At 40.9% G+C, this 17,482-nt stretch overlaps 2 long non-coding RNA genes across 3 annotated transcripts in view; one reads left to right on the forward strand and one right to left on the reverse strand.

Moving 5' to 3' along the window:
* LOC139183622 (uncharacterized) overlaps nucleotides 1–17,482 on the reverse strand; it is a 105,766-nt gene that overhangs the window by 30,230 nt on the left and 58,054 nt on the right. The gene's annotated exons all lie outside the window — the stretch shown is intronic.
* On the forward strand, nucleotides 2,996–14,284 carry LOC139183621 (uncharacterized). The gene is made up of 3 exons (XR_011567170.1): nucleotides 2,996–3,134; nucleotides 10,566–10,884; nucleotides 14,164–14,284. It is a non-coding gene; the product is annotated as an uncharacterized lncRNA (long non-coding RNA).

A 17,482-nucleotide genomic window follows, 5' to 3' on the forward strand; every position in this document is an offset into this window, starting at 1 on the left:
GACTCTCTGGCAAGAAGGAAAATGTGCCTCCTGTGTCACCGGGCTTCTTGTACCAGTGGATGACAGTGATGTATTTACACCAGAACCTTGACAAGCGGCTGACAGGGCTTCAGATCTCAGAATTTGTTTTAGAAGGACAAACCTATTAAGAGCACTGTCCTTGACAACCTGGATCCTTCAGACTTTTAGGTCTGAATGGTTTAACCCAAACGGACTTGTTGCTGTCCCAGAGCCCACCTGCCAGCCTGTGTGTATGGCACTTCTGTGTGAACCCATCTGAATCTTCGAGGCTCAGGTTCATCACATCCTGCCCATCCTGAAAGCTTTGTTGACCTCCTGGATCACGAGTGTGGTCTCCTGGTTCTCATTCCACATGGACCACTCAGGGCATTCATGACTCACATTAACACTCAGACAATACTACTGTCTAAAGATAATAGTTCAAAAAAAGAAGGAAAAAAACATGTATTTAGCACCTACTATATGCCAGAGCTGTGAGAAAAAGAGAAGTGAAAAGCAAAGGATACAAGGAAAGATATAAGCATCTGAATGCAGAGTTCCAAAGAATAGCAAGAAGAGATAAGAAAGCCTTCCTCAGTAATCAATGCAAAGAAATAGAGGAAAACAATAGAATGGGAAAGACTAGAGATCTCTTCAAGAAAATTAGAGATACCCAGGGAATATTTCATGCCTAGATGGGCTCGATAAAGGACAGAAATGGTATGGACCTAACAGAAGCAGAAAATATTAAGAGGTGGCAAGAATACACAGAAGAACTGTACAAAAGAGATCTTCACGACCAAGTTAATCACGATGATGTGATCACTCACCTAGAGCCAGACATCCTGGAATGTGAAGTCAAGTGGGCCTTAGAAAACATCACTACAAACAAAGCTAGTGGAGGTGATGGAATTCCAGTTGAGCTCTTTCAAATCATGAAAGATGATGCTGTGAAAGCTCTGCACTCAATATGCCAGCAAATTTGGAAAACTCAGCAATGGCCACAGGACTGGAAAAGGTCAGTTTTCATTCCAATCCCAAAGAAAGGCAATGCCAAAGAATGCTCAAACTACTGTACAATTGCACTCATCTCACACGCTAGTAAAGTAATGCTCAAAATTCTCCAAGCCAGGCTTCAGCAATACGTGAACCGTGAACTTCCAGATGTTCAAGCTGGTTTTAGAAAAGGCAGAGGAACCAGAGATCAAATTGCCAACATCCGCTGGATCATGGAAAAAGCAAGAGAGTTCCAGAAAAACATCTATTTCTGCTTTATTGACTATGCCAAAGCCTTTGACTGTGTGGATCACAATAAACTGGAAATTCTTAAAGAGATGGGAATACCAGACTACCTGACCGGCCTATTGAGAAACCTATATGCAGGTCAGGAAGCAACAGTTAGAACAGGACATGGAATGACAGACTGGTTCCAAATAGGAAAAGGAGTACGTCAAGGCTGTATATTGTCACCCTGCTTATTTTACTTCTATGCAGAGTACATCATGAGAAACACTGGGCTGGAAGAAGCACAAGCTGGAATCAAAATTGCTGGGAGAAATATCAATAACCTCAGATATGCAGATGACACCACCCTTATGGCAGAAAGTGAAGAGGAACTAAAAAGCCTCTTGATGAAAGTGAAAGAGGAGAGTGAAAAAGTTGGCTTAAAGCTCAACATTCAGAAAACAAAGTTCATGGCATCTGGTCCCATCATTTCGTGGGAAATAGATGGGGAAACAGTGGAAACAGTGTCAGGCTTTATTTTGGGGGGCTCCAAAATCACTGCAAATGGTGACTGCAGCCATGAAATTAAAAGACGCTTACTCCTTGGAAGGAAAGTTATGACCAACCTAGATAGCATATTCAAAAGCAGAGACATTAGGTCCGTCTAGTCAAGGCTATGGTTTTTCCTGTGGTCATGTATGGATATGAGAGTTGGACTGTGAAGAAAGCTGAGCACCAAAGAATTGATGCTTTTGAAGTGTGGTGTTGGAGAAGACTCTTGAGAGTCCCTTGGACTGCAAGGAGACCCAACCAGTCCATTCTAAAGGAGATCAGTCCTGGGTGTTCTTTGGAAGGAATGATGCTAAAGCTGAAACTCCGATACTTTGGCCACCTCATGCGAAGAGTTGACTCATTGGAAAAGACTCTGATGCTGGGAGGGATTTGGGGCAGGAGGAGAAGAGGACAACAGAGGATGAGATGGCTGGATGGCATCACTGACTCGATGGATACGAGTTTGAGTGAACTCTGCGAGTTGGTGATGGACAGGGAGGCCTGGCATGCTGCAATTCATGGGGTCGCAAGGAGTCGGACACGACTGAGCGACTGAACTGAACTGATATGCCAGAGACAATAATTTTTCCAAGTAGGGATTATCCATGTTTTATACATGAGGGAATGTGAAGTTCAGTGAAAATAAGAAACTTTCCCAAGATCAAATAGACAGTAAATGACAGAATGGCTACTTAAACTTAGAATTCTATAGGCTGAGGTATATATCATTACATAATGTGAGCTAAGCATTCTTTAGGCTGTACATCAACGTCTCTTCTGGGGTATAAGCTACCTGAAGATGTGACCAGTTTCTTATTTGCCCCTTATCACCATGAGGTTTTATACAGCCACAGTCAGCGTGGGTCCTCAATAAGGAAGTGTCATGGTCAGCATCAGGGAGACCACGTTCTGCAAACACAAAATCCTTTAGCACTGGAACTGCTGGTTATACACACACACACACACACACACACACACAGAGCTACCGTCACTCTCAGCATTTGGCTCTCTCTGCCATGTCTGCTGCAGCTTGGCAGTTCTAATATCTGATGGATTAGTGCTGATCTACACTGATTGCTCACACCTGCAATTCAAACTAACCCCTGTTCCGCTTTGTGCAATCAGCCATGCCCAGGTAAGACCATCAGCTTCCCAAATGACAGGCAAACAGAGACCCACCTGACAGGTCGGACCAGACACCTGTGAGATCCGCAAAGTGGAAAGAAAGGGGGAAGGGAAAGGTGGAATTACAAAATTAAAACGCCAAATGTAAACGTAAACCAGTGAGTGCTTCCTCTACTTTTCAGAAAGATTAGAAACTTCGTAGATGGAAAACATCAAAGGTCCCCAGCGAATGAGTAAGTAACTGGCGATGGAATTGTTACAGGCCAGGATTTGATATTTGTGTTTCTATGCAGAGTAAGCTTTAGTCAGAGAAGTTAGACCCTAGATTATCAAAAGTGCCAAACATTGTTGTGCTTTGATTTTCAGTGTTGCCTCCTACCAGCAAATTCTAGACACATTTGCTAACATTGTCCTGATAATCCTCATGGCATTCCCTTCTGGAGGCAAGGGGTGTGGATGGAAAAATGCAATGCATGCAAGGATAGGACAACTTGCTTCTGAATTTCTACCGTGTCCTAGTTTTCAATATGTAGTAACTAATAGAAAAGGAATGGTGTAGATATTTATAAATATATGTATGAAGTATATATGTACATATTTGTTTTATTAATGATAATAGGCACAGAAGTAAGCCATATCCCCATTTATCATATTACCCTCATCCTTAGTACTTTTGGTATTTTGCTTTCTCAAGGGAATAATAGTCAAACCCTGAGCAACTGGAATAATTCCAGTTACAACCATAAATAATTGGATTTTGGTTTATTTCCTTCTTTGGGGAAAAATTCCCTCTGACTTTTCTAAGTGTCAGACTTTTGCAACAGAAATTTCACTGAATTTGTTCAAGGTATGTGACTATTTTTCAAGGTGTAAAAGAAGAAATATCCGAAGGACAGAGTTGAAGGTGTTAAGTTTAAAGACATTATTTTCCAGATAGAGCTAAATATAAAAGATATCCATCACAATATCTTACATAATAAGTCACCATTTTTCCTGCTGCTACTTATTAAAGAATTGAACCAGGAGAATTTTGTTTTTCTAATTTAAGATTTAGTTTGTGGCTTGATGAGCTTATAAACATTAAGGCTCTGACTTCTTCTCAGGACATGTTAGTGACAACTCTAAGCAGCTGTCCTGGAAGTGACTTCCACTCCCCAAGAAAATCATTCCACAGACTTTCATTAAAGACAGAATGATGCAATGAATAACTAGGGTCTTCTCATGTCCTTTTCCTATTTTTCTCTTCAGAGAAGTTATATACCCTATCTAGTGTTATATGTAGAGTATCATCATTATATTAGGCAGATAGTCAAAGTTGGCTTGGGGGACATATTTGAACTTGAGTGGATTCAAGTTCCAATGAGAATACTAAAGCTTGGCTCTAGGAAACACTCTCTCTTTTGGCCAAGTCCTGAGCCAACCTGGATGATGTGTAAATGTGCTTTGGGGTTGAGGTTCGTCTCACCCTGAGAGAGTGAAATCTAGGGCTTAACACTAGACAAAGTGGCTGGGTGTAACTTCTGAAGACTGATGCTCCCATCACTACACCCTTTCTCCACATATCTTTTTATTAAGATGAGGAAGCAAAGAGGCTCAGGGAGCCAAACCACCAGCCTGACACCATTTGACAGATGAAGCCACTGAGAACGCATGCACATCACCTTCCTGTATCTTGTTTCCCTTTTTTTTTTTCCTGCCCCAGGTCCTTTTGAGAAAGAACAACTCAAATTTACTACCAGTTGCTACATATATTAATTAGCCATGGGCCAGACACCATAACAATACCTTACACATAATCTCCTTTAATTTCAAAAGATGGCATCAGGGCATGGTTAAGAGCATGGCTCTGGTCCCAAGACTGCCTGGATCAAAATTATGCTTCTTAGCTGTTTGACCTTAAGAAAACTTTCCTTGTCTCAGTTACCCCTTCTGTGATAGAAAATCCTTTCTCAAGAGGTTTCTGAGAACTTCCTCCACTATTTTTGGCTGTGCCACGCAGCATGCAGGATGCGGGATCTTAGTCCCCTGACCAGGGTTGGAACCCATGCCCACCCCCGGAAGTGTGGAGTCTTAGCCATTGGACCTCCAGGGAAGTCCCATCTGTGAGAATTAAATGAATGTAACATGCTTAAGATAGTGTTTGGCTGGCATACTGCTTAAGTGCTTAATACAAGCTGGATATTACTGTCACACAATTCTGTGTGTAATATTAGCACCATTTTATAGGTGAAATTAGCACCTATAATATAGCACCTATACCTGCTAATAGAAGGTAATATTAGCACCATTTTATAGGTGAGAAGATTGAGACTCAAATTGGGTTAATCTGATGGTTCTTGAAGTCTGGTCCCTGCAAACTTGGAAATGCAAATTCTCGAGCCTCACCCAGCACTACTGAATCTGAAACTTTGGGATAGACCTCTGCAATCTGTGTAAATCTAGCCCTCTAGGGGATTCTAAGGATGCATGCTAAAATTTGAGTGTGTGCTTAGTCACTAATTTGTGTCCAACTCTTTGTGACTCCATGGACTGTGGGATTTCCTGGACAGGAATACTGGAGTGGGTGGCCATTTCCTCCTCCAGGGGATCTTCCCAACCTAGGGATCAAACCCATATCTCTTGAGTTGCAAGTGACTCTTTCACCACTGAGCCACCAGGGAAGCCCAAAGCTTGCGTACAACTAGATAAATCAACTTGCTCAATGTTACACAGCTTTTGAGTAATGAAATAAAGATTCACTCTGATTTAAGAGCCGATGTTCTTTCAACTAAACATGGTATAAATTCAGGACCAAATAGGAACTATGTGTTTTCTCCCAAGGTTTTGACCACACATTAGTGGGATAACTGTCCTCCTTCCACCATATTCCCACACATGGTTTCTCCTTTGTCAATGCAGCAACCCCTGCCTTAGCTCTGCTATGAGAACCTTCTGTTTGTTTCCCCCAAATCATGAGCTCTCATACAGTGGTAAAATCCTGAGGGTGGTGAGAGCTAGGGTGAAATGTTACACTGTGATCAGAAAACCTCATTATTTTGATGGGTGACATTTTCATGCAGAATTTTCAAATATGTGATTAAAATTAAAAAGAAGAAGTTGATATCTGATTTTTCATTCTACCTCCAAGATTGAGAAGGGCACAAGAATATATGCATTTAAGAATAACTAAGCACAAGTAAAATTCAGTCTAAAGTGACTGTTCAAATGTTAGACTATCCAGTCTAAAAGCAACTATCTGGATGTTAGAAATGCCATAATTAACTGCCACTTGGTCATTAATAACTTAGCCAAAACTTCCTGCTGATCTATTCCCAAAGCCATGACTTCAGAGAGGTAACTATCCCCCTCAAATGCTCCTGCAGCTGTATCCTACTCCAGAGTCCATGTATCTTGCCAATTAATGTAAGCCACGAGTCGTACCCACTTTATCCTCCCCCTCCACTTGCCACGAGCAGCCTTCTTTTCTCACTAAAGGATTCCTGAATAGAAACCATCTCTTCTGTGACCTTACAAAATTCAGATATGCTCTGTTATGTTCTAGTCCCACAGTGACTATCCTCAGATTTGGGATGTCCTATTTCCTGTTTAGTTGTTTAAGACTGTCTTCCTTAAAAGCTGATTAATCTCAGGTCCCTGGAGTGAAGGCCATAAGGCCATGTAATATTGAGGCACCAAGAAGACTTCAATAAGTGGTTTAATGTATTTGCAGTGCCCAAAATTAGAACAGCTTCCTTTTTCTTTAACAGCAGATTTTTGTGCTACAATTTACAGTTCTTCCCCCTCTAACAACTTGAGTTAATTTCTACTCAGAAAAAAAAAGGAGCAAAGGAGCCTAAGTAGAGCCATGGACTGAGATAGAACTGGGCAAGTAAAAGAGGGATGGCTAAGCAAGGCAGATCCTGTTGGTGGCTGTTTCCAGTGACCAAGGCATCACTGGGCGCTGAGCATTCGGGCAGAGGCAGATGAAGAATTGGAGAGACCTGGAGACATGTTCCTCAATGGTGACAGTGGGGAGGGGCTCAGGAGTGGGCCTCCAAGACATAAAAGAAGAACCAGGATTTCCTCCGTGGTCCAGTGGTTAGGAGCCCGCCTGCCAATGCAGGGGACAGGAGTTTGATCCCTGGTATGGGAAGACTTCACATGCCGTGGGGCAACTAAAGGCCATGTGCCACAGCAACTGAGCCCATGCCCTACAACTATGGAAGCCCGAATAACTTAGAGCCCATGCTCCGCAACAAAGGGGGCCACTGCCATGAGAAGTTCATCTGCAACTGGAAAATGGCTCCCACTCGCCACAGCTGGAGAGAGCCCAAGCTCAGCAATAAAGACCCAGTACGAGCAAAATTAAATAAATAAAAATTTTTAGAAAAGAAGAATAAACAGAGGCTATGATGATTAATAAATGTCTCCTTCTGCCAGAGCTAGTTAATGTGCTATAACACCATTCCAGTCCCATGAAAATAATATGCACATGTACATGTCTTCTTACAGGTATAATAAAATATAGATTATACCATTCAGAGTTACAAGTATTACTTTATATGTCTTATATATAATTCCTAGGTAAATATGAATATATATGTAAGCTCTTATTACACTGTAATATACCCATCATGTTTAAACCTTGGGTACATAATCAAAAGATAGAAAGTGGAACCTTTCCATTGGAAATGCAACACTCAAAGGCTCATTAGTCCTGAAGCTAAGGAAGCTTAAGCTCCTGGGCCCTAATAAGGCTATTATGATTGTTGATATAATCACTGCTGCTGCTGCTGCTAAGTCGCTTCAGTTGTGTCCGACTCTGTGCGACCCCATAGACGGCAGCCCACCAGGCCCCCCCGTCTGGGATTCTCCAGGCAAGAACACTGGAGTGGGTTGCCGTTTCCTTCTCCAATACATGAACGTGAAAAGGGAAAGTGAAGTCGCTCAGTCGTGTCTGACTCTTAGCGACCCCATGGACTGCAGCCTACCAGGCTCCTCTGTCCTACCATTCTCTAAATGTTCTAAGGTTTTGTTATATATCATTCGCATGCATGTATCATCAAAAATGTTAAAATTTTTCTAGACCTGCAATGATCTCATAACGATTGACATTTCCTGGGTCACTATGAAAGCTTTAGCATGATTAAAAATATCTTGCTTCAACCATAGTATATTAGTTAAATCCTGTAACGTCTGGAGATGAGATTACATACCAAGCAGGATGTTTTCCATTTCTGTTCAGTCACCCTTTCATTCAACCATTACTGTTTACTCTGTGCCAAGTGTTGTTAAGTTTTTAAAACTTGTTTTCACATGTAATCGTTACATGGTTATACTCAAGGCTTAAATTTAAGTCCACATTCAAATTTTTTCATTGTTTTCAAACATTTTTTAGGTCTTCGTAATTACCACTTTTGGTTGCTGCATAACGTTCTATTTAAGAATATCTACCACACTGTAACATTAAACTGTTCTTGGGCATTTAAATAATTCACTGGCGGTAGAAATAATGTTGTAATTGAACATTTTTCTACAGAAAATGCTCTTCTCTGTCTTTGGATTATTTCTTTATGTTAAATTCCTTCAGTAAGTCTGGGGAATTGAACTTTTTTTGGACAGTTCTTACATTCCATACTTTTCATCTGAAATTTAAGGATACACCAAAATTTTGCAAACACTTAAATATTGTCACTTTATAAATGCCTGTTAGCAAATATAAAATAATGCCTCAGAACTTCCCTGGTGGTCTAGTGGTTTAGATTCTGCAGTTCCAATGCAGGGGACACAGGTTCAATCCTTGGGTGAGGAACAAGATCCCACATGCTGTGCGATGTGGCCAGAAGATTAAAAAAAAAAAAAAAAGCCTCCTTTTTCTTTCAGCTTTGCATTCCTCTGATAACTTGTGAGGTTAAACATTTTCTCGTACTTTTTAAAACACACTTACTACTCTTAATTTTGTACAATAGGGGTATGTGAAGAGCATCAGTCCAAAACGAAATATGGACCAGGCGCACTGTGAGTGTTGGGTATTGAATTAGGTATATGCGGGAATATTTCTGTGAAGGTTATTATGGGGATCATACTGAGTGTACTAGGACTTGGACTGTCCAACCTTGGGTTCATATCCTTCCTCTCCCACTTACTAGCTGGAAAAATCTGGACCTTACATTCAATGTATATGCAATTGTAATAATGATATAAAGCATCCAAGGTGGTAGAAAAATCAAATAATTCAGAAATAGAAATTGCACCCCCAGCACGTAGCACTGTGCCTAGTCAGGAGTAGGCACCCAATAAATATGTGACCTCAATCAAGTCCCAATAACACAAGAAGTGCTCAATAAATGGCAAATTTTAAGATCTCCCTGATGTTCTGGAATTAATAACCTGGATGAGACAAAAAAACATGATAAAATTGTAGTAAGTTCTTTATATGGGTATTACCACACAGGAGGCCTTCAGTGTAGAAATAGCACATACAAGGAGAGTGCAAAGGACTCTTACAGAAGACACGGGACAAAAATAAACACTACAACTTAGTTCATCTGATTAAGGCAGGAGTGATTAGGCCAGACAAACCCATAGCGAAAGAAAGTATGTCAGTTATTGCCACGGCTCGAGGAAGGCAGGAAATGCAAGTAACTGCTAATGGGTATGGGGTTTCTTTGGGGATGATAAAAATATTCTTAAAATTTGATACTGGTGATGGTTGTACTACTTTGTAAATATACTAACCACCACTGAATTGTACATTTTAAAAGGTGAATTTTATGCTGTATGTATTTGTTTCATTGTTTAGTTGCTAAGTCATGTCCTACTCTTTTGTGACCCTATGGACTATAGCCCACCAGACTTCTCTGTCCATGGGATTTACCAGGCAAGAATACTGCAATGGGTAGCCATTTCCTTCTCCAGAGGATCTTCCTGACCCAGGGATCGAACCCAAATCTCTTGCATTGGCAGGCAGATTCTTTACCACTGAGCCACCAGGGAAGCTCAAAATAGGACCTATGTTATTTTCTGTGGTCCTTAATTTAGAATCCATGCCAATTAAGGAAATTCTGAAGCAAGATTAAATAGGGAATTCATTCAGTCTCCAATTTTCCATTTTTGCATGTAATTGAGCCCCAAATTCAGAAATTATGGGCTTGGTGGAATAAACTTTGGTACCAGTTGCCCCCTTCATCAAGAAGAAAATGTGAACATCTCTTGTTATCCTTTCCTATCCTAAATTAGCTATTAGTTTCCTTGAATTTAAATGGTATAAGAATTACTGTTTTCAATTATCCTGGGTCTGTTTAATGTTTAACAGTGTCTAAAAAGCTGTTGAGAGCATATTTATAACTAGTGAGCAGCAGATCACAAAGCCTGGTTATTACTCACAGGAGGGCTGATGATTCCCTGGGCAAAGACAGCAGAGATGCCTTTTAGGATCCCCTAACCAACCAGTCAAAAGGCAAAAGAAGGCAACTACAAGAGGAAACACTACCAGTTACATATTGACTGTCTCTTGTTTCTTCTGGTGCTGCCCTTTGAAATGCTTAGATGATTTTTCTCTTGTCCTTCAAAATACCTGAGTATTTCTGGAGAATTTATTTCAGTATCAAGTGGGCATACAGTGGGTACAGTATCTGTCATATTGTGATTTATAATTAAAAAATACATATTTGATCTTTGTCCAGTTTTAGGCACAGAGTTCCTTGATGCTGCTGCTGCTGCTAAGTCACTTCAGTCATGTCCGACTCTGTGCGACCCCATAGACGGCAGCCCACCAGGCTCCCCTGTCCCTGGGATTCTCCAGGCAAGAACACTGGAGTGGGTTGCCATTTCCTTCTCCAATGCATGAAAGTGGAAAGTGAAAGTGAAGTTGCTCAGTCGGGTCCGACTCTGTGCGACCCCATAGTCAGCAGCCCACCAGGCTCCCCCGTCCTTGGGATTTTCCAGGCAAGGGTACTGGAGTGGGGTGCCATTGCCTTCTAAGCCCTTGGAATTTACTACGTGGTAAGAGCAATAGAAGTGCTGTTTGTGTTTTGTTAATGACTTTGGGCCACACCTAAGGATGGGATGGGGTTCCCTGGAAGTGTGGGGGGAATCTTTGATTGGGGGAAGGAACCACAAGATTAGAGGGTTTGGAGCTTTTAGTCCCACTCCCTGTCCTGTGAAGAGAGAGGGCTGGAGATTGAGTTCAAGAACCAATGGCAAATGACTTAGTCAATCATGCTTATGAAAGGAAGCCTCTGTGAAAATCCAAAAGACGGGTTCAGGGAGCTTCCTGGTGAACACGTGGAGGTTTGGGGAGGTAGCCTGCTCTGAAAGAGGCATGGAAGCTCTGTGCCTCTTTCCCCCTATCTTGTCCTATGTGTCTCTTCCATCTGGCTGTTCCTGAGTTCTATCCTTTTACAATAAACTGGAAATCTAATAAGAAAAAGATTTCTCTGAGTTCTTCGAGCACGTTTAGCAAATTAATTGAACCCAAGGAGGAGATCATAGGAATCTCTGATCTATAGTAACCAGTCAGTCAGAAGCAAAGATGAGGATCTAGACTCACTGGCCGCTTTCAGAAGTGGAGGGCAGTGTTATGGGACTGAACCTTTAATCTGTAAAATCTGATGCTGTCTCCAGGTAGACAGCGTCAGAAATATATTGAGTTGAATTGCAGGATACGCAGTTGTTGTCGGAGCACTGCTCGGTGCCGGGGGGAAACCCACAATTCAGAGAGGGATGCAGGACCCTGAGGGTCGTATACACCAAACAACTACACGTAGCTTAATCTTACGTATAATCTGTATTAACCTATGTAAAAATATAATTTTTCTGCTAAAAAATTCAAGAGAAATACATTTAAAATATATATATTCCAAGCTTATAATAGACTGTATGAGCAATTATGCAGAACATAATTGTATGACTGCACACACAGTAACATACATTACACACTGTATCAAGCATCAGATTGCCGTGTGTTAAGCATCAACTTATTCTAAAACTGTTCAGTAATAAATGAAAAATGTGATTTGGCCCCTTGCTGTGTGGTTTCTCTTGCCACACGCTCTCCAGCTGTTACCTGCTGGATCACACTCAGAATACCTGGCTAGACACTCTCAAAATTATCAATCAAACATAGAGGAATCAAAGGCTGGCTCATGTTTCCTGCTTTAGCCAACAAGAAGCAAAAATCAGTCCTCTGCTATTTTGTCCTATTAGAAAGTTAAAAAAAGAAAACTTAAGGGAAGCAAACAAAAGCCTTCTGCTAAAACAACTGATGAAACCTACGCAATAATTAATGACTTCAAATGTCAAATAGGCACCCTAGATTCTCCCCCCTTAACAGACTCAAATGGTAGTTCAATTTGAAAGTGCGTATGTCAGAGGGGAATAAACACAACAAATACATTTGCACTGAATTGAATCTGAGAGCCGGTGGAGAGTCCAAAGTAATGGAGAAAACAAACCCACATTGCATTGTTTCCATTTTATTGTAGGCCATAGGCCATTACAGTTTCTTTTACTGGAAGTTTCTTTCAACCCTTGCTACTTAACAAAAGGAAGCTTATCCTCGGGGAGTTCAAGATTTGGGAAAGAAGTTTAGTCTGCTCACATCATTGATCCCCTCCCCGACCTGTTCTCACTTTCTATATCTTTAAACACTCCCAAGCTCAGTTCCTCCCACCTTAAGAAGATCAGAATACTCTGATAGCCAAGTGAGTGGGTAGATGAGATTCTTAGAAGGAGGTTTTCCCAATCTGAACTATTCCCCAACAGTCCTTTCTCCCGGGAAACCTGGCGTTTGAATGAATATACTTGTCTTCCCTCTCCTGATCTTTCTCTTCCATCCCCTGTCCCACACTCAAAAGCAGTGGCTGGGGAAAGAATCAAAGGAAGGAAAGTCCTCAGAGTTAAGAAAACCCTTCCAGTTTTCCTTCTGATGTGGCTGAGTTTGTGTAGTGGAAGAGAAAGAAAAAAACAAATAATACCCTGTCCTACTGAATCAAAGAAACCAGAATTTCAAAATTGGCTCAGTTTACTCATTCTTGAATAGATTACTTGAGCCCTGTGGGCCTCAGGCTCCTGATTTATTAAATGGATGTGAAATATTTGCCTTTGCTGATTTACTGTGAGGAAAGTATCTGACAAATGGTAAGTGCTTAGGAAAAGCTGTCTGCCGTCCTGCATGTGCTGTGTGTGTGTACCAAAAGAGCTGGATGCATGCCTCTAGCCTCTAAATGGGAAGAGGGCCACATGAATGTGCTGGGTGACCCCCCAAAGTTACAGTCCACTTCAGGCACACTTTCTGAAAGGAGATACAAGATCTCGATTGAAAATCTCAGGTGATACCAGCTTATTCAGGGATCACTTCCTAATACTTTGAGGGCTTCCTTTAAAATGGGACATCATAGAAATACGAGAGGATTTTTTAAGATGGACCAAATTCCTACTGTAGAGCAAACTGTATGCAACAGTGAAATAAACTTAGATCTAATTATGTATACAATAATATATAATACATTTTTGTCTATTATAATCAGCCTTTACTGATAAAAGATGGCAAAAAATGAAATGAGATGAAAAACTATCAATACATAACAAGTAGATGATAGTAGAACAAAATGCTAATTAAAGTAGAACAGCATTCCCAGACAAATTTAATTTAGAGAACTGTGTGTGTGTGTGTGTGTGTGTGTGTGTGTAATCTCAGTGGTATCCAACTCTGTGCAACCCCATACTGTAGCCCACCAGGCTCGTCTGTCCTCAGAATTTTCTAAGACTACTGGAATGGATTGCCATTTCTTCTTCCAGGGGATCTTCCCAACCCAGGGATCGAACCCGTCTAATTGCATCTCCTGCACTGGCAGACAGATTCTTTAACAGAACTGTAGAGAACCTTAACATTTCAAGTTTGAAGGCCCCTCAATGAACATGCAATCTAGCCAGAGAGCCAAAGCGTGTTCTACCTTTAGGTGTACATGAGAATTAGAGTCACTTCCATTTTCTCATTTCTCAGATCACTTTTTGAAAGTATCTTACTCAAATTGTTGTGCGTCTACCTATAAATAAAGATACATTTATGTAAATTCATATACATGCCCCTTCAATGCCCTTTTTCCTCTTACATTTTGTTTGACTTGCCCCAGCTATGCTCGCTCACCCATATCAGCACTGCCCAGCAAAGTAACCCTTGTTAACAACTTCATATATATCCATTTATGTTTCTCTAGGATGAGGTAACCCTATGACAGACACACACTTACATAGGGCTGTTTTTGTTTGTTTGTTTTACAGAAATGGAACCATCTTTACACAACCTCCAAGAATGGTTATTCAGATTCAGCCCAATCTTTATCTACATTACACATCTAAAACTAGCAGCTTTATAATGTTTGGCCTACTACTAGAAAAATCAACTAACATACTTTAAAGATATTTTCAAAAGTAAGGATGAAATAAATGGATTTTATCGAGCGCTCTGTAGTTAACTTGGTGATTTGCACATAGCGCTTTTTCAGTAAAATTCAATTCTGATTTTAAAACCATTTCTAGTATTTAGAAAGCTTTTTTTTTTTTTCTTTTTGGTGGCTGCTGTTTGAAGCACTATTTATCTACAGTGGCAAACTTTCAGAAGTTTCTGGGGAAAAGTTTTGGCCAAGATGCGTGTATGTTCTAGGTAGACCAGGCACATATACAGACAGCAAAAGTCAAAGGAAAGAGTGGAAACAGAGTGTGTGAGTCACTCTGAAGGATGTTTGAGTCCCCAGGAAAAATGGGTCAGAGGTTCCACCTCACAGAAGCGCACCAGTTGCCACTCATTAATGCCTCAGTCACCAAGGCTCTTATTTAGTTTATTTTTGACGGGGTGAGATAGGAAAAGACCTCAACAAAGCAAAGAGGCTTCAAGTCTCCGATTCCACAGCTTAGGGCCTTCTTTCAACTCTCTCAGGCTCCCAGTGCCCCTGAGATCTCATCCTCATTCCCCACTAAACTGCTTCAAAGAAAAAAATCTAAGAATTATATTAAAAATGAATAAGAGAGCTGAGGCATTATACCTGTCAGTATTGTTTACCTTTAAAAGAAACCAAAGCATTATTGCTTTTCAATTCCAACAATAGATTTATTGTCAAGGATAATAGAAACATAGGAAGAGGGCCTACAGAACCTTTCCAGTACCCCTGAATATACACATAAGCACCCTAAAAAGCTGGCCCAGAGAACCCATTATAAAGAGCACAGGGCCAGGAGTGAAGAAAGTCTGGTTTGGTTGCCACTCAGCCGTGTACAAACACAGGAACTTAACCAGTCACTTCTCTTGTCTGGGTCCCAGTTTCCTCATTTGTAAAATAAAAGTCTTGAACTAGTTGACTTCAAAGTCACATCCAGCTCCAGCAAGCTGGGATTCTGTGAAGACAGCAGCCCTTCAGAGTGGACCATATGATCATCTGGATTTTGAAGAAGTTGCATGCTTGTCACAGTACCATGAAAGACTTCCTGGCAAATCCTGAGTGAAAACCTTCTACTCTGTTCTGGAACCTCCCCAACCCCTCAGCTCCCCTTTATCCCTGAAGATAGAGAGGAGAGAATGGCCCAAGGAAAAATTTAGCTCCAATTCCATATAAGTGTGTGTGTGTGTGTGTGTGTATACACACACACATATATGTGCATATTTACACATATATACACATATGTATATGTGTATATGTATATGTGTGTATATGTATATACGTGTGTGTATATACACATATATGTGTGTATATATACATATATGTGTGTATATACATATATATACATACATGTGTGTATACATATATGTGTGTATATATACACACATATACACATATATATGTGTGTGTGTGTGTGTGTGTGTATATATGTATAGATTGGTAGCTTGACTTCTCATAGAATTATTCCATTTGTTCTGTCTACAAAAATAAACTCTACACTAGTGACAGGATTTTTTTTTTAACATGAAGAGCTAATCATGCCAACTCCTGCTCAAACATCTATCATAATTGTTTATCACCTACTGTAGCAAACACTTGATTGCCAACTCTGCAGTCATTTGTCCCCTTTCCCCTACTTTCTCTCAGGCCCGATTTTGCTCCACTTTCCTCTATCTGGCCATGTATTTCAGAAGAAGTGGGTCTTTCCCCCTCCAGGGGGAAAGTCAAGGTTAGGGTGAGCCAGTCATGGTGGTCGCATTCCCCTTGCCAGTGAATGGTTTAGGATTGGGTATGTCATGCAGTTTTAGCCACTGAGCCATGAGGATGAGTTGATGGGAGCTTCTTAAGAAAGCTTTTCCTCACTGATTAAAAAGATACACATCAAGAAAGAAAGCAAACAAACAAACCTCTCCTTCTTTTCAATCATCTTCTGCTCAGGAGAAGAGCAAGTCTGAGGATAAACCATCATACCAAGGATGGCAGAGCAGAAAGGTGGAAGGAATCTAGGTCCTTAATGATAGAGTTGAGCTACTGAATTCAGCCTTCTTGAAATATCCCTGCCTTTGAGCATATTATATATGTTGACGGATCTTCTTTAGAGTTTAACCCCTTTGTGTTAGGGATTTCTGACCTTGCAACTGAACACATACTAATACATCTACAGTGTAAAATTAACAGACACTGTGTTCTTCATGTTTTAACCATCTCATCTCCAACACCATACATGAGTTTCTAGCTACCTTAAACTTTGCCTAAAATACCATCCCCAAAATTGTCCAGTTTATTAATAGTAAATGCCATTTACTATTCATTCTAACTTGAAGGTTAGAACCTTCAAGTTCTAACAAAAGTACCTCCTACTTTTCAAAAACTTTGGCCAATCTCCTTGGGCAGACCCTGCTGTCCTAATTTTCCACAGCACTCTGACACGCCTCTACTCTGTTATGATCATTTGCATGCCCATCAACCACACTAGGCTGTGAACTTCTTGAAGACAGGGTCTCAAGGGCCTCTTTCTCTTGTACCACCATCCCCTGAGCACGGGCTTGATTCATGGGCACACAAGCAACATCTACTGAATGAATCTTAACACCTGACTTTATCACTTTAGGAATACTGCATACCCCTAATTTGGAAAGTTTAAATCTTTTTTATCTCAGTATGGGCCTTGCCACCCTGTGGCAACTTCTCCACCAGTTCCTTACTGAGACCTTCCCAGATGTGGAGAGGCAGCTTTGGAGTTGTGTTTGACAGTCTGACCTTCAATCATGTTCTCTTCATTAGAAGAAATGAACAAAGAAGAGAGAGGTGCCCAACTCCCTGTGGGCAGTGGTCACCGTCCTGTTCTCTGGCTCAGTTCCAAGATGAAGAAATGCTAAGGCACCCTGGGCCCCTGGGCCAACCATCCTGAGACCATCAGTGAAGGCTTAGTTGTAAAAGTGACAAAAACTCTCAAAACAGAAATATGAATCAAGGAGATTTCAGACCACAAATCCAAAATCTAAATCTATTCAGCTTGAGTCCTATTCTATGTTGAGAAGCTGCTCAGTTGCAATCAGACATCACCTTCTATGACACTCTGCACTCTGCCACTCCTCCCTAGCTCCCACCCTGCCCCCAACACACACCACACACATGTGCAAACATCTAGAAAATCGGTTCAACTT

Source organism: Bos indicus, chromosome 1, assembly GCF_029378745.1.
Source record: "Bos indicus isolate NIAB-ARS_2022 breed Sahiwal x Tharparkar chromosome 1, NIAB-ARS_B.indTharparkar_mat_pri_1.0, whole genome shotgun sequence".
Lineage (NCBI taxonomy): Eukaryota > Metazoa > Chordata > Mammalia > Artiodactyla > Bovidae > Bos > Bos indicus.